Consider the following 17,533-nt stretch of genomic DNA (forward strand, 5'->3'; position numbering starts at 1 on the left):
GCCAACAGCAATTGGCTTATGCAGGGGGATAATACAATTCAGCGATGTCTTCCCTGTTTGCAAATGGATAGGTTTTTTTATACCGAGGGTAAAAAAGTCTTTCAAAAGCTAAGCCCTGGGTGGAAAGAGAAAATAAAGGCTTTTGCTTTTGTTTGTTTTTCATTTGCTTTGTTTTGTTTGGCTTTAAGTATGTGATTATTCTAAAAGTTTCTGTTTGGCACAGGATAGAGAGTCATTTCCAAAGGATTCCACATGGAGAGAAGGGCAAGCATTGGGCTCCTATTCTCCACTTCTTCTATAGCATTTTACTTATACATTAGGAGCTTTTCTCTGCCTTCCGGAAGAAAAATGTCTAGTAGAAGAACTTGACCATCTTTGCAGATGTGCCTTGGATCAGCCATGGGTATTGGAAATTTAACCCACTCAATGAAGTAATAGTCATGACACTGGTAGTTGTAATATTAATATTATCAAAAATGTTATCAACAGTCGTCTCTTGTGAGGGCTGAAAAGGTGCCAGTCTGTTTGATTTCATTACATGTGTTATCTGGTTTAACTTTTACATACAATAAGCCTATGAAGTTGGTACATGAAAAAAACAAACAAACAAACAAAAAACACACAAAAGTTAAGACACGTATAGGGGTTCAATCATTTGCATAGGTGACAGCATGTATGTGGCTGACACAGGATGTTAGGCGGCAGAGTCCGCCAATAGGCAATGGACAATGCATTTGAATTATCCAGTGGAATTGAATCAGAACAGACACTTGCAATAGAAGACAGAAAATGCTGCTTCCCGGGCTGATGGCTTTCTTCTACCCCAAGAGGCACACTGCACTTTGGGTGGAGATAGTGGACACGTCCAGTTGTGCATTGAGTCTTGCTCATGGTTACCATAAGGAATGGTAGGCAATGGTCTGTGTGTGGACAAAAGGCTCATGGAGTGAGACAAGAGGTCACAAACCCCATCCATTTTGAGTTCCCAGTGTGGTATTACCAGAGCTCCACAGAACCATCGAGCTGGAAGGGGATTAGAGGATACAGTGGGCCTTTGCTGTTTTTCGTTTAGCCAGGATTCATTACATTTGCTTTTGGAAATTGCACCCTCATTTCCTCTTGAGGAATTAACCTCTTCAGTACTTATAGTGTGATTTGCGAATTAATCAAATAATCTAGTCAGAAAACTAGGTACATAACTCAACAGACAGTGTCCATCCGATGCTTCATTTCCGAAACTTGAATTACGAGTAAGCATGATGAAAATACTGAAAACAGCTGGAGTTCTCATTCATTAAAGAGATGGCATCTGGAGCCTCTGGAACTTCCTGAATCCCATTCCAAACCAACTCTTGAGCCTCTCTTCCCTCCTGTGTGTCCCGTTCCTTGAATCAGCCTTCTAACATGTTTCTCTCTTGGCCTAAAAATTCTAGAGCCAGTGTCTGTGACTTTCACCCAAAACTCCCCAGCCAACATATAAGCCATTGAGTCAAAACTTTTACAAAACACAGAATGTGCTGAATAGCTCCAGTGTGGGAGGGACTGACTACTTCATGCATCTGCTCTTTCATTATTAGGTGGCAGTTCATGTTGTTGACCAGTCATTTCTAACATTTGGCTAAAATCTGCTTCTTTGTTCTTAATACCCTCTGGACCCTTGTCCTACGGTCCACCACATGGAATAACCGTGGGTATGCTCTCCTTTTAACTCCTTGTTTTATATGTAACCACTTGTGGATTTAGATATATGGATGGACTGCTCACAGAGACTGGAGTGTAGCTCCTACAACTGTAACTGAAGTGTCGTCTGAGTTGAAGGACTCTCCCTCGTCTGCTACCTTTGTCAAGCACGCAATGATTGAGAATATTGTGTTCGGGGATTCATAAAATCATAATACACAAAACTAACAGAGAAATTCCATTTTCTTTCAATCTTATCACTGTCAGGGTAAAAGAGTGTCTCCAGGCTTTAGCTCTTCAAGCCCTTTTGATATAATGTCATCAGCTACCCACCTCCATGTGTTCTCTTCATGCATTTATTCATTCAATAAATATTTACCAGGCATATATGCCAGGTGCAAGACAGAGAGTTAGGTGCTTTGGGTGTAAAACAATAAATCAGAGGTGGGCATCTAACATCTAGATGAGAAAAACAATCAAACCTCCACTTACTTACTATATATGAAACGAGTCCCCCAGCAATTGATTTTTGTACTTGTTATTTGATTTGTTGTTTGTTTGTTTGTCGCCTGCATCTAGCTTCTTGATGCTGTGTAGACACAGGTAGCAAAGGTGTAATTCTTGGACACATCTTCTCTGGGACAATACCAAGAAGGATGGACGACACACTATTTAATGACACAGAGAAAGCTCGCTTGCTCCTGAAAGAGTTCCTATGATCCATAAGAATGAATCATTCTTCCCCAGAACTGGTTTTAACCTTTCTTTGTCCCTGATCTAAAATGAGCTTGGAGAGCACAGGCGAAACACTTTTTTTATAGAAATCTCCAAATACAGCAAAAAAACTATTGAAGCACAGCAAGCCGGCAAGAGGAGGAGAGGAGAAAGGGAGAGTAGGGAGGGGAATTTTAATTGTTTATGGGAGTATGGCAAGAAATACTCCATGGCCTATGCCTATTTCTTGGTCACGTAGAACCAAGGTAGATGATGGTAGCATAGTCTCTAAAACCCTCTGGTAGTAAGAGCGATATGAGTGTGAAAATACTGATCATGGAAGGTACTCATGGCAATAGCACATCTTTTTTTTAAATTGCAAAGGACAATCTGTGTAATATCTGGTGGCCGATAATTTGATAGGTCAATGTATGTGATATGAGAACCATGCCTCCACTTCCTTACCCTCTAATCCATTCTAAGGAGACAGTGTCACCCCTGATCCAGAGCTGATGTGCTGGGGGGAGATTCCCATCACAGCTTTCTAAGCACTATTCACTTTTCTTTCCTTTACAGACTTCTGCAGCAGTTACATTTGCTCTTTTCCCTAACAAAGGCTTGTATCCCCAGGCCTGGCTATATCCACCCTTCCTCCATGCCCACATATCAGTTTGATAATACTGACCCCCCACCCCCACCCCCAAGATCAAAGGTGTGGTGGAATGGCAGGGGCAGTGCAGAAAACTGTCTACCCGTTGCAAAAAACACCCAAAAATCAACAGTATTCATGAAAGTTAGATTAATTTATTTTTATGTAGGAAAAGCAGTCATTCTATTCAAGTATTTAATGACTTTAGCACCTGCTTGGTCTACAGATAAGAACTGGATGTTACAGGAGGGGAAAGGTCCAGGGCAGTGAAGAGTTTCACTTGTTTTGGCCTCTTGCTTCTTTCTCTCGTGGACCTATGCCAGGTCCCAAGGGAAGAAGAGACTGTAACAAGCAAGAATAAGGGTTTCTATAAGACACGAGGGATGCGAGGCAGGACATCTTTGCACCGTATGCATATGGACACCAGAAATGTACTTGAGAGGTACCCTTCCTGAACTTCTTGTACTTGTGGGTAGATGACATACATAGCAGTAGAAATTTGACCTCTGAGTTCAGCCAGACCTGGGTTTGAATGAAAGCTCCTGGCTCTCACTTACTGACTGTGTCACCTGGTACATGTCACTCCTTGCTGTACCTCGCTCTCCTCGTCTAAGAAATGGAATCATAGTCACAAGTCAGAGGTGGTTGTGAGGATTCCGTGTGTGACGCAAAACGGAGTTTTCCTTCTTTTGTATCTTTTTCTCATCTTCAAATGTATGGTGACAAAAATGATTTCAGCCCAAGTCTTAGCTTTAAAAAAAAAAAAATAGTTATTCTGAAACTTTTAGGTGAGAACCAAAATGCAGACTGATGTGAGGGAAATTAGGTGATTTACAGAGCACGTAGTCCTGAAATTATAAATGGGTTATTATATCCCAAAGGTTTATTTCTATGGAAGCCACCTACCATGTTCCAAGCGCTGAACAGATGCTAATTGCTGGGTGCCTTCCAGATTGAAATGGTCTCTGGCATTTTAGCAGCTTCCACTACAGCGCGTGCATTCTACCACTATCCGTGAAGACAGTGAACAAAGCACAAGCTCACCCCTCCTGAAATTAAGACTTGAATTTGAGAAGAAGTCTTACTCATTTGAAATCCAATGAAATGTATTGCAATAAAAATTCAACAAGCATCTACCCAGTCTTCAGCAAATATTTTTATTCATGTTCAAAGTAGGCCTCAAAGATGATTAGAAGAAAATGCTTTCATCTCAGATTGTCCTCCTGATGTAGACCCTCTGGTTTCTGTGGAATTAAAACTGGGCACCTACACTTCTAATGCATGGGCACGGACTTTTTCCCCAAAGAATCAGTTCTTTTCTCTTCCATCTGTGTCTTCTACCGCCAAAGAATACAGCAGAGCAGAAAATGTCGGGAGTTGAGGAGGAGACCTTGGGAAGTATGATCCGTAATGGAAACAATGAAAACGAATACAAAAAGTATGTAGAAACAGAGCATTTTGGAGATAGATAGAGCATGTCACGTATGCGGTAGAGACAGAAAGGTTCCCAGTTGAATACAGTAGACCCACGCATCTTACCTGGATATCTTAACAGGAATCTGGAAGTGGGTTGGGAACCTTGCCCATCACTCCAGTTGTAGATTGCAGATGGCATCCCAGCATTAGACAAATGAGTTAAGGGAAATCCATAAATTACTGGCAAACACCCAGTCTGGAGACACTTTATTCAAGGCTTAGTAAAGAGAGTCTAATATCTATATATGACATATAAAAATTGCAGAAAAGGAGAGGAAACTATAAGAAGAATGTGATTTTGAAAATGATATATTGCAATCCAAAAGAAAATTTTAAAATTGAATATTCAATCAAATAAGCCAAGAAAATAAAAATCCATTAAACAGGAAGAAAATGTCACAAAGGAAATTAGGATAAAATAAAAGAACAACAGAATGGGATGAAAACAAAGTTAAGTGAGCTTTAAAAAAAATAAAGCAAACATACCAAAATTATAGTAGCAGAATTATAGACCACATTGGACACAGAGGGAAACAAAAAGATAAAAATGTGGAAAATCAAATCAGGAAATCAAATCAGGATTTGAAAACCTGAGAAAACGAAGACATGAAAATAAAGAGAGGATGCCTGATCACTGCACTGTACAGCTGAAGCTGAAGCTGAACAATAATGAATGTCAACTACAAATTTATATATGTATATAGTTACAAGAAGCGGAGTACAGCATTAGGAATAGAGACAGTGGAAATGTAAAGGCTGTGTGCGATGTCAGAGGGATAGTGGATGCGGGGAGGGGTGTTGTCATTGTGTGAGGGATATAAATGATAAATGTCTAACTATTATTTTGTTTTATGCACCTGAAACTAAGAAAAAAAGAAAAAAGGAAAAGAAAGAGAGGAGACAAGCGTGAAGTTGATCACTCAAGACTAGGAAAGAGAGAATAGTCTGCCAGTATTTGGGTAATTGCTGTACCTGAAAAAGGAAACTGATGAATGCAGCAAATGCAGTGATGGAGTATTTCAGAGACGAGATCTTCTCTGATCTGATGACCTAAGGATGCAGATGGAAAGAGGTCGGTTTCTGCTAAGCAAAATTAGAGTCATACATGTAGACACCCTGGTAGAAGCATGGATTTCAAGTTTGGGAAAAAAGAAGAAAAACATTTTACAAACATCTAGACAGACCTCCCCCCCACCAAGAAAAAAGGTTTCTTTCCACACAGACAAAAAGTAAACTAGTTTCATTTTACAATACAATAATTCTCTTTTAACAGGACACTGATCTATAAAATATAAGCCGAATACTACTAAGGAAATTCAACCATGAATAAAACATCAGGTTTGGGGGATTTAGTAAAATTAAATGCTACACAAAATGAAGTTCATGAGTCAAATGCTTATTTCACCCTAAAGGAAAAAATATATACATATATTTTTCCTGTTTCAATCTTATGACAGCAGCAAATTATTTTAAAATAGCCCCTATGGCCTCTCATGCCGCTAAGCCGGGCCATAACATGACTTTAATTAATATGTCCTTTTGCTCCCTCCCTCATCTATATTTCAAAGATGACTTAGTTACATCTTTTTGAGTCCGTAGTCTCCTGACCGTCTCCATGTGTAAACAGAAAGCAAATGCCTCTCCTAAGAGTTCCCTAGTGGCTCTTTCACTAAAGGAACCATGAATATCTCCAAGACTTTTATTACACTGTCTTCCCTTATGTTCGTGATTTTTATGGACAGTATATCGAATCCTATCTACTTGTTCTCCGCAGCTCCCCATCTTCCCCAAATTGGATGAATGTACACTTTTTGGTTCATCTTCAAACTATGCCATCTCAATTCATTATTTGTTTTTTCCATCTCCTAGTTTATTGGTGGGCAACGCTTGAACTGAATTCCATCAAGTAATTGCTCAAAAAATAGCCTGCACTATACCAGGGTGCTCGCCTCTTTTCATCCAGCTTCAGACTCTGTTTTCTTTGGGAGAGAAGGCTTTGTGCAGATTACTTCCACTGCTTTAAATCCTGAGCTGAAGATGGCCTTTCGTTGGATTAATGCACTGCAGTAGGAGAAAAAATAATAATAATAATTAGCTGCACAGCATATGTCCTCAATGGTTTGATAAAAGACCACAAGGGGCATCATGATGAAGATGAGTGTGGAAAAGATTCCTTTTTATTAAGCTTAGCAGGAGAGGAGGTTTAGGAAATTCATTTCCATAGATAAACAAACAAGCCAAAGCAAAGGCACATCTGCCGGGATGGGCTTCTCCAACATGTAGCAGATGTGTTTCAACAACAAAGCATATCCTAGACGCATTTTAGGATTTAATTATTTAGTTATTTCATTGAGCTGAGGAGCAAGGGGGTGGGGATGGATGGAGGAAGCATATTGTAAATTTACTGAGCCTGGAAATCCAATTCTGGATGTAGCTTAAGCTTCCACATATGCTAAGTGCTTTTTGATCCACAGACCCCACTGCATTCATCCCATTGCACACACGTGGTAACTATGGTTCTGAATCATCTGGCCCTCTCCATCCCCCTGCATTTTTGTAACAACTTCCCATCTCCTCTCACTGCCTTCAGTTTCACCCTGTTCAAAGCTGTTGTCCATATAACGGTCTTTCTAAAAGGCAAATCTGATTCCTGGGACTGTAAGACACAAAAGGAAAGACACGGCAGGAGAGATTAAGGAAGGATTAGTCAAAGCAAAAGAAAATTGATCAGGGACAGGAGGAAGGAGTAAAATAAAACCACGACAGCAGAAGGTGTCTAGAGATTACCCACAGGTTCAGACTGAAGAGAACGGTTTAAATCATGTGCATCTACATGGCCAGAATCCAGCCCTCCTAGGCAGTGGCTTCTCCTAGGAAGGGCACAAGTTCTACAGCAGCGTGTTCATAAAGAAGGCCGTGCAATTCTGTGTGCAGTTGCTTGGAGAACAAAGCATCTTATTACAGTGGCCCGACAAAAGCAGAACAACCTGATCTGGTCCTTTTCATGGTCTTCCACTGTCCACAGGATAAAGTGCAAGACTTCTGTGGTCTACCAGAACTCCCAGTTTTCTCTCTAAACTCTTCTTCCAAGCTCTTCCAGTGTACTTGGCGCTCTAGCAAGTAGTTACATTTCCCCAAATAGCTATCTCTATGATTTTGCATCTCTTCTCTTCTCATAGAATTCAGTACAATGCCTTGACTAGATAGAAAATTTGTGCCAATCCTGTAAAAGTTCATTTCAATTTCTTTTCCTCTCTTGAGGCTTCACACCACACTTTTGTCAGGAATAGTCCCTGCAATCAGCTTTCATAAGGCCTGGACTTTCACTCTATGTTTAGCAGTTATCATTTCATTTTTTAATCCTTTCCTCTAACGGAATACAAACTTTCTGAGGTCATAATGTGCTCAATTTATGTGTATTGAATGAATGAATGGTGTGGTCAGTATTGCAAAGTCCACTGTAACGGAGTTACATAGCCTGGGGGTCGTGTGGGGAGTGAGGATATGCAGGGACATACGTCCCCTCTAACTTATCAGAGTCACAACTGTGGCCCCGATAAAATGGTGGTTGAGGACTAAGAAAATGACCAAATGCCCCACCCTTTTTATTTATGTGTTGATTCAGTCAGTATTTCAGTTATGATGCTTTTCATTGCAATTGCCAAGCAACTCACTCATTCATCTGATTTAAGCAAAAGCATTTAGAGTTAGTCCAGTGTCAGAGACGGCTTGATCAAGGACTTGTGGTAGTGACTGGGATTCCTTTCCTCCCATCTCCTGGTGGTGTTTTCTTTCATGCTGGCTTCCTGCTCAAGCCCAAGGCCGCCTGGGGTATACAGCATCTTCACTGTTGGCCCACCTGGGAGGAGAGAGAAGTGCCGGCTTCTCATTTGGCAGTGGCAGCAACAGGTGTGTTGCTCTCATCACACCATGAACCCATCCCCACAGTGGTTCCTGTTGCCAAGTGCATGTGACGTTCTGGTTGACCCGGCCCCACTCACATGTCCATCTCGGGAGCCTCCTTCATTCCGAGTGTGGAGACAGAAAGTAGAGAACAAAGTTGTCCCTAACCTGTAGGGAAGATATATAATTTATTGAAAAAGTCAGCACACTTTGAATATGAAGGCAGTACTGTTAATAATGAAACCACGGTACAAGCATAAGCTGCATTGTCCCAGGTGACCTGGATGTGTCATCACCCTATCACAGGAAAACAGGACACTATTACCATATACCAGTACATGTATATATAATACTCATATGTTCATTTATATTTATATATGTATATATGTATACTATATACTGTACTATATGTATGTGTATACTATATACATGTACTGTATGTACACTATATATGTATATATATGTATATATAGTATACATATATATACATATATAGTATACATGCCATGCATGTATACATATATACGCACAGAGTAGTATATATGTATGTGTATATATACATATGCATATATATACACACATGTGTATATATGTAGCTATAAAGTATTTTGAAACTTTTATTTTACATGAGTTCACAGATAGAACTTGCGACTGCTTTAATAAAGCATATTATTAGTTTTACCTCTTCTAACTGGTGGATAACTTTGGGCAAGTCTCTTTACTTCTCAGGTCCCTGTTTCCTCATCTTTTGAACATGGGTGACGTCCTGGGAACCTTTCACATCCTCTCTGGCTCTACAGTTTTGTGGGACGATATTATGATTCTAGGGCAAAGGCAAGACTAAACCCAGCTGGACTGGGCGATGACTGACCCTTGAGACAGACTGAATCACACATTTATAATGTTTTTGCCTCCATGTGGTAGGTTTGATCTTTTCAAAGCCATAACAACAAAATCGATAAAAGCAACAGCCCTGTATCCGTTCTTATTATCTGCCAGCAATGGTACTGATCTCTTTATCTGTTGTTTCACTTGTCCTCACCCAACTCTGTGAGAGAAGCATCCTTTCCCCATTAATAGATCAGGAAGACATCGCTTTCATCAGTCACTCAGCTAATGCTTACTAAATGCTTACCGTGTGCCGGACCTTATTCTGGGTACCAAGGTAATAGTGATGGACAGAGAGTATAGGTCTCAGAATTCACAGAACTTAATTCTTTGGAAGTAAAGCCACCAGGAGTTTGCCTGACTCCGATTCCTTCATCATTCTGTAGCAGAATCTAAGACCAGAAAGAACCCAAGAGGCACTCAGAGAGTTAGGAGAGTCAGCTTTATTACGCTGGTGGGCTCCTTCCCAAAAGACTGAGCCCCAAGCAAGGTTTTGAGCAGGTTTTTATGGGTTGGGGACTTCCTTGAGTCGGGGAAGGGGTAGGTGTCATCTGGTGATTGGCTCCAGGTGTGGCTTGGAGGGGGTTATGCGGAAGTGGGCTGGGGCTTAGGCTGGGGACCTCTCTCCACTGGGGCCACCATTTTAGCTCAGTTCCACGTGACAGGAAACCATTTTAAGGTCAGTTTCCCCATCAAGTTAAGAGAGATCGACAGTAAACAGATCATTTAAAAATAAAATGAAAGTATCAGATACCACCATGTAGCCAATCACAGTGAGATGCTGTGCTGTGACTACTAAAGATGGGGATTGGGAAATTTTTCAGAGGCGAGAAGCGCCGAACCATAGATTCAAACCCAGGCAGTGAGGCTCTGAATTAAGTCAATTATTTTATCTTCCATACAAATTCTGTGCAAACTTGAATGCTAATAATAATTTCCTGGGGCCAGAGGGTGAGTCTTAAAAATGCAAATTCTAAGACACCTTCCCAGAACAAGGCAATCAGAATATCAGGGTCTGGGAACTTGCAGATTTAACAAGTACCTGGGGTGGGTGGGATTTAACAGAGCAGTTCAGAGAACACTACAGCAGTGCTTGCAAAAGAGGAATCGATTCCTGACATGGACTGTTCACATATTCAGGAAAGAAGATCAGATTATCCCTGGGTGAGCTTGAACCACCAACCTGGCCACTAAATGCGCTAACCCAATGTTCCACAGAAATGAAGGTGCAGCTTGGTTACAACTTCAGCTACAGCAGTGGCGTTTCCTCCCTGCGCCATTTTGTCTGGAATAACACACAAGCATCCAGCAACACACACACATACACCATCAACTTTTCTGATTTATCATAAAACTGTGTGTGTGTGTGTGTGTGTGTGTGTGTGTTGTGTGTGTGTTTTCAGGAAGCAGAACCAGCAAAGCCTTTTAACTTCTCAGAGGTATCTAAAAAGCACGGTGTTTAAACATCTCAGCAGCTCCCCTCATACACCTGGGAGAGACATGTGAATGAAAATGGGCTTCATTTATATGGAAAGGCTTTAGAAGCACCATCTGAAAGGCGAAACTTCACCAACAGCAATAGACATTCGGCAACATTAATGGAAACGTTCACTTCCCCCAATGCTGATGACTTCCGTGGGGGATTAATTGTTTAATATTCACAAAGGACTTTGAAGATGAAAAGACCCACATAAAGGCTGAAAATGAACACTCACTTTATTTGCTTTTCTCATCCTGTGGTTGAATCTGCAGGGCCACCATGTCTTTGAAGCAGCTCCAAGATGATAATAACGATGACCACCCTTGGAGTGGGGAGAACAGAGAGAGCGGGAGGAATAATTTAGACTCAGCTGCAATTCTAGGAACTGCAAAAGCAGGGACTTTGGTATCAGAGTCCTGACTCTCTACCACCTGCCAGCTCTGTGACCTTGGGCACGCTACTTACCCTTTGTGAGATTCTATTTCCTTAGCTGAAAAATGGGATAATACAACTACCTGGTTATTGTCAAGTTAGTTATTTTAAAAGACTTAGCTAGTGCTTGTCACATGGCTGGTACCCGTGCAGTTATAACTATTGTTGCTATTGCCAATGTTTGAGGAATATTAATAAATAAGGTTCCCAAGGTCTGATGCTACAAAAAGCAACATTGATCCTCAATAAATTTTTAAAAAAATAATAACAAAAGGGAAAGAATGAACCAGGGTAACAGACAAGAGATCTTTTGAATCATTTGTGGGTATGTGTGTGTGCCATACAGAAACCTCTGTTATTATTTACTCAAGATTACATGACTTGAAATAGTCCTTTATTTCGTAATTGCTTCATTTTTTCCTTCTACTATCCCAACTACCTTCTTGAATATGGCTCCCATTCCCACCTTTTACTGACATCTCTAATGTTTATTCTGGTGTTTGTCAAAGGTGAGAACTTAAGGACTTCTGTGAATTGTTTGAGCAGCTCTGCATTAAGTGGAGCATCTTGGTATATATATAAAATATAGTGACTCTAAGCTATAAAATGCTTGGGAACAAACACTTAAGTTTTAAGACCAACTCTGTCTCCATTTCATTTGGACATTGGAGATTCTCTTTCCACTTTTTCTAAATCGGGAGCATTCCATGCAATGAGGTGGGAGTTGGCAGGAACGGATAGGAGAACTACAGCATGTCCTCGGCTTTGAATTCTCCCCGGATTTAATCCAGGTGGGGATTCCTTGAGCACCACGGCCCAACTCCTGTTCTCTACCCTTGGGTGTGAGGCTGCTTCTTCAATAACCTCCAGGAAGTAAGGACCCCTTATGCTGATCACACTAACTGTGTGATATGAAACCCTTCTGCCATGGAGAGAAAAAAAGAAAATCAAGTGGGTTCGTTTTCTGAAATGTAAAAAGCATTGGTCTGTAGAGCATTGGTTTCTAGGATATGCCACCCCACTTCTCTGACAGGTGCACATTACATAACTTGGGATCCTAAAAATTGCAGGGCAAGAACGTGATGCCCAAAAGTTTGTGGCAGAATCGATGGACTTTCAGAAGTCAGAAATGACTTAGGAATAGCCATCAAGAGTTTCTGTCTGGTACCACTTGTATATTGTTATAAGAGGAAGGCTTGGGAAGGTAGTTTAAAAATCTTCAAGAAAAATGTCCCTATCTGAGTTAGTTTTAGAAAAAAAAAATTACGGGGCCACAATAATTGGACTGGCAGAAGAAGGAGAGATCCTTATTCAGGAACAATATTAATAATAAATAGTTCACCAAAAGAATTACCTTTAACATTAATTAGTCTATGATGTTAGGAAATTCAATTAAACTTTGCTGGCCTTTTTTTTTTTTCTTGGCTTGTTTGTTTGCTATTTTTTCCCCTCTGTAAATTGAGATAGCAAAACAAGTTTTAATTCGACAACTTACTAAATTTTGAAAGGAATTTCTCTGCACACTAGTATGTTTCTCCAAAGTCAAAACTCATGGTTGTCACAAGTTAACTTCTCAGTTTCCTTGATTGGGAGTTCAGGGATGCTGGGTCCTCACAGCCACTGGTGGTAGGAATGGGTCAGAGGCAGAGCCCTGGAGAAAAAAATTTGGCAGCAGGACGCAGAGCATTATAATAAATTCTGTCTTGGTTTGGTAAGAATTTATATCCATGGATGTCTGAACAAGGGGCATATAAAGCGTACGCAGGAATACTTAATCTGGACATGATGAATCCGTTATATAGGGAGGCCAGAAGCGCCCATCCAGCAACATCTGAGCACCCAGTAACAGCCCAGTATAAATACTGATCAAGCAACATGTGCAAGGTGACAGGCCTGGTTGGAAAAAGTAGGAATTAGTCTCATTGGCTTCAGAGGAGGGTTCTGCTAGGAATGTAGAGGTGAAGAGAGGGAAACTGAGGCAAAAATCCAGGCAAGGAGGACAAAATGGTGGCAGAGAGGTGGCAAAATAGTAAGAAAAGGTGCCATCTAGTGGAGAGTTGTATATTTGTCTCTCATCTGTATTCGGTAAAGCATTGACAAGTCATGACCCTTTTTGCTGAAGAACCAAGATTATAGATATCAAGGCTGAGAGAACCTTATAAATGAGCTACCAGAATTCTGCTTCCCGCCAAGACGGAATTACAGATCAGATTTACTCCTCCACCTACAACAAACACACAATTAGACAAAATAGATGAAACAGTGATTTTAAGGCAGTCGAGATAGGTAATGAAAGAGCAGTGATTTCTAGGATTTGGGAGACAGACAATTTTGTGAATTCTACAATTGCCCCAGTGAGAGATTTTCAGGTTCGGTTGGTACAAGGATGTGAAACATGAGTCAAGTTTGGCGGAATGCTTGAGTTGAAGAAGCAGAGCCTGGGAAGACCCAGGTGACTATATTTTTCAAGTACTAGAGAGGAGAAAGCTGCAAAGAGAAAAATTCACACACCTGCAGAGACTGTCCATTGACTATCCAACAGAGTACTGGTCGGTAATGCTTATGAGTCGAAAGACCAGAGGCTGGGGAGATCGAACCCAAAGGATTAGAGGAAAGAGTGCTTGGTGCTCACACAAAAGTATTGATACAGCTCTGGTCGTCCTGAGGGTAGAGCAGAACCAACAAGGAGCCCACAGGAGAGAAGCCATGTGTTCACATCTACTCTTTAGAAATGGAGCTTTGGGTATAAGGTGGAGAACAGATTGAAGGGAAAGAAAACCAAATCAAAATAAGTGTACAAAAATAACGAGACTATTCACATTTTTTATTCTTTTGAAATATGGGCAGTTACTGGGTTCTAGGCACTGCCTTAGACTGATTGCATGCGTAATCTTACGTCATCCCACCACTAACAGAGGTCGGAGAAGGCAAATAAGTTGCCTAAGGTCACCTCGCTGTCAAGTAGATGAACCAGGATTCAAATCCAAAATCTATACCTGGACTAATCGTCAGGCTGCTTCCTTTCTTGTCCTTGGCTGATTCGATTGTGAGACGACAAATCCTCCATTTGTCTAGAAGTAGAACTTAGCAAAGTCCTTGACTTGATGTGTGACAATGCAAAAAAAAAAAAAAGTATTATTATGACAATAATAACTAGCATTTGTTTAATATTTAGTATGTATCCAGTCTGTGTGCTGTACCTGCATCCATGCATTTAATGCTCTCAACAAACAAGAAAGGAGTCTATTTGGTTTTCTCTCTGAAGAGTCTGCTGCCAGAGCCAGTGTGTTACCCACCCAGGCACTTCACAGTTTGCTGCCCTCACTTCCACCAGGCTTCCTGACTTCAATGCAGTCCAGCAGCACACCAAAGGGTATGCTGGTAAGAAAAGGCGGCGCTAAAAGCAGAATAGCATCACAGAGAATAAGCTAGCTTTGCTGTAACTGCTTCAAGACCATTATTAAATGTACAAAATGCAGAGACCCATCGTGGTTCCTTAATACAAGGTGGCAGCTGGAGAGTCTTAACCAGTGTAATGTGAATTTTGATTCTCTTCCTAAGAATTGCAGATTTTAAATACCGTGTGTTGAGACGTGTTTTCCTGTTGTCTTATTACGCCCAGTGTTTAGTAAAATCTAAACCTATTGGGTGCTGCTCCCACTGGCCATTCTTTGAACCCATGAGTTCTCAGCATATTTTTTTTCCTCCGCAGCTATATATCCATCTCTCTTCTTTTGCTATATAAAGTCGAAAAACAGTAATGACTCAAGATGTGCCAATTTTTACGAAGCATCCCACTTTCCAGATAAAAGAAGGGACAATAGATATTAAATTTTCCCACTAACTCAAAAAAGAAACAGCAAACTAAGAGTTTCCAGGCAGTGTAGCCAATGTGGGGGCTGAGTTTTAACCAAAGAAATGATGGTCTCCCTATTAAGACTCTCAGTATATAACCGTGGGGTGTGTGTGTGTGTGTGTGTGTGTGTGTGTGTGTGTGTGTGTGTGTGTGTCAGAAGCAAGGAGGTAAAGACAAATATGGAGCATTACTGCATATTTCATTCAGTCCTGACAGCCAGTAATAATTGATTGTATAATTTTTTCTTCCTGTCCCACATAGAATCTCAGACTCTTCTTAATACAGCTCAACTCTAGAAATCTCTACCAATTTATCTAATTGTCATTTAAAATGAATCCTATTAAGGATACAGAGAAGATTAACATGGCCCCTGCACACGCCTGACATGCAAATTCGTGAAGCGTTCCATTTGTTTTCAATAAAGTTTCCCATTCATTGACTGGAGCAGTAAAAAATAAATTAAGAAGTAAGTAAAAAATAAATAAATGAATCCTATTAGCCTTCCATGGGCCCGCCTCTCAGCATGAACATGTTCAATGACAGAGAGTCCCCTCTTGCTAAAGCCAGGAAGCAATGTTTTCAGATTGTTCTAATTATTTGAAGTTCTTTCTTGTATTGAATGAAAATCTACTTTCAATTCACTTCTGCCCATAAGTCCTAATTCTGCTTTCTGGCCCAAATGGACAAATCAGTGTATATTGCTTTATACCTTGAAAATGGCTTTCACACTTCTATCTGTAAATATCTTTATTTAACTCAAGTTCCTTCATCTTTTATTCCAGAACGAAGTCTTTCAAGGAACAGTTATCCAGTGGGCACTGTGTTTGATAGTGGAGGTAAAATAGGGAGAAAGCAAACTTTGTCCTTCTCTCATATCACTTTCTATTAAGTAGAGGAACCAAGTAAATGACAATTAGAGCAGAGTGTGACATGTGCTAAGATAGGGGAAGCTCGGGGGACTATACAAGCATAAAGGAGGGACCAACAAACCCTGAAATCTGGAGCAGGGGCCGTCAAGCATGGCTTTCAAGACAAAGTGAAGACTGAGTTGAGCCCTCGAAGAATGGGCAGGAATTAACGGGCAAGGAGTGGGTAGAGGGAAAGTGTGAGCCGAAGTTAGAAGTAGGAAGGTGTTCCGGTAAAGAGAGCAGAACGCCCAAAGGATAGGCGTGTGTGTGTGTGTGTGTGTGGGTGGGTGTGTGTGTGTGTGTGTGAAGCAATAAGTGTGTACAAGAACTTGAGGACTCTCGAAGCCTTATTAGGTGATTTTAATGTCACTCCAAAGGCTTTGGGATGAACTGCAGCCAAGTGCTACATGAGTCCATTTGTAGTTTGGAAAGGTCACCCTGCCAGAGGGTGGAAAGTGCACAGCGAGGGAGGCTGAGACAGGGGACCCCATTTGGGAGGCTATTACTCGCTGGGGTAGGCAGAAATCGGGATGGTGGTGGATGTTTGTCATCCCTTCACTGTGATGGTCACTCTTGTGTCGTTAAATGCAATTTTTCAAAGTTCCTCTGATGACATGATACTCCAAAACTGAATAAAAATTCCAAATGTGACCTGAACATTGCAGAATGAAGATGAGTTATCATCTTGCTTGTTCTGGACCCTGCAGAAAATGCTCACATGTATTTTTGGTAGCTGTGCCACATTGTTTATTAACATTACGGTTGCAATAGGCTAGGACACAATAATCCTTTATCGTGCTGTAACAGGCTCCTATTTCTTCTCTGATAAGTATGCTATTATTTTTTAGTTCAGGTACAAAACGCATTTACATTCAGTATAATAGGTATTTCTTAGATTTTTTTCTCAATATTTCAGTATTCCCAGTATTCCTAAGAATGTTTTAGATTTTAGCTGATATCCAGATGGTAGCTCAGACTAAAAAGAGTACAATCATTAAAATCAGAGAGACCTTCTTTAAAATCTTGGCCTGACCACTTGTTAGGTTTTTAGTGCTGGGAGACTTAACTTTCCTAAACTTAGTGGGTTTTTTTTCTTTTTCAAAAAATGCAGTAAAATTGATTATATCATTGTGTGTGTATAATATAATACATATATAAAATTATAATATACATTATATTGTATATAATACCATTGTGAGGATTAATAGAAATAATACATATACACTGCTTGCTATGTAGTTATTAAATGCTGATTATTATACTGTGACCTCCTATTTCCAAGCACACACTCTGTTTTCAGCTTTGGGACATTGCGCCAGAGTAATTTGTATTTTCCAGCATACGTATTTCCTGTCTTCATAAACAAGAATTTATTAGCCCTGTGCTTTCTCGCCTTGGGTTTTGTTAATGGGGCTTTGAATTAGGTGACCAAAAGCAGAAATTAATAGCTGTTCAGAAGTCAACTCTCCAATATAGCAAATACTGTTTAGCAAAGAATGTTTATTATTCACCAGAAACTCCTTAAGTGCTTTACATGTAGAAACACA

General features: G+C 40.5%; 1 long non-coding RNA gene and 1 other non-coding gene across 4 annotated transcripts in view; both read left to right on the top strand.

Moving 5' to 3' along the window:
- Positions 1-17,533, top strand: part of LOC109443351 (protein LRATD2) — a 530,125-nt gene that overhangs the window by 224,690 nt on the left and 287,902 nt on the right. The gene's annotated exons all lie outside the window — the stretch shown is intronic.
- On the top strand, positions 15,392-15,493 carry LOC141567958 (U6 spliceosomal RNA). The gene has a single exon (XR_012491003.1). It is a non-coding gene; the product is annotated as a U6 spliceosomal RNA (small nuclear RNA).

This window comes from Rhinolophus sinicus, linkage group LG12 (assembly GCF_036562045.2).
Source record: "Rhinolophus sinicus isolate RSC01 linkage group LG12, ASM3656204v1, whole genome shotgun sequence".
In the NCBI taxonomy this organism is placed as follows: domain Eukaryota; kingdom Metazoa; phylum Chordata; class Mammalia; order Chiroptera; family Rhinolophidae; genus Rhinolophus; species Rhinolophus sinicus.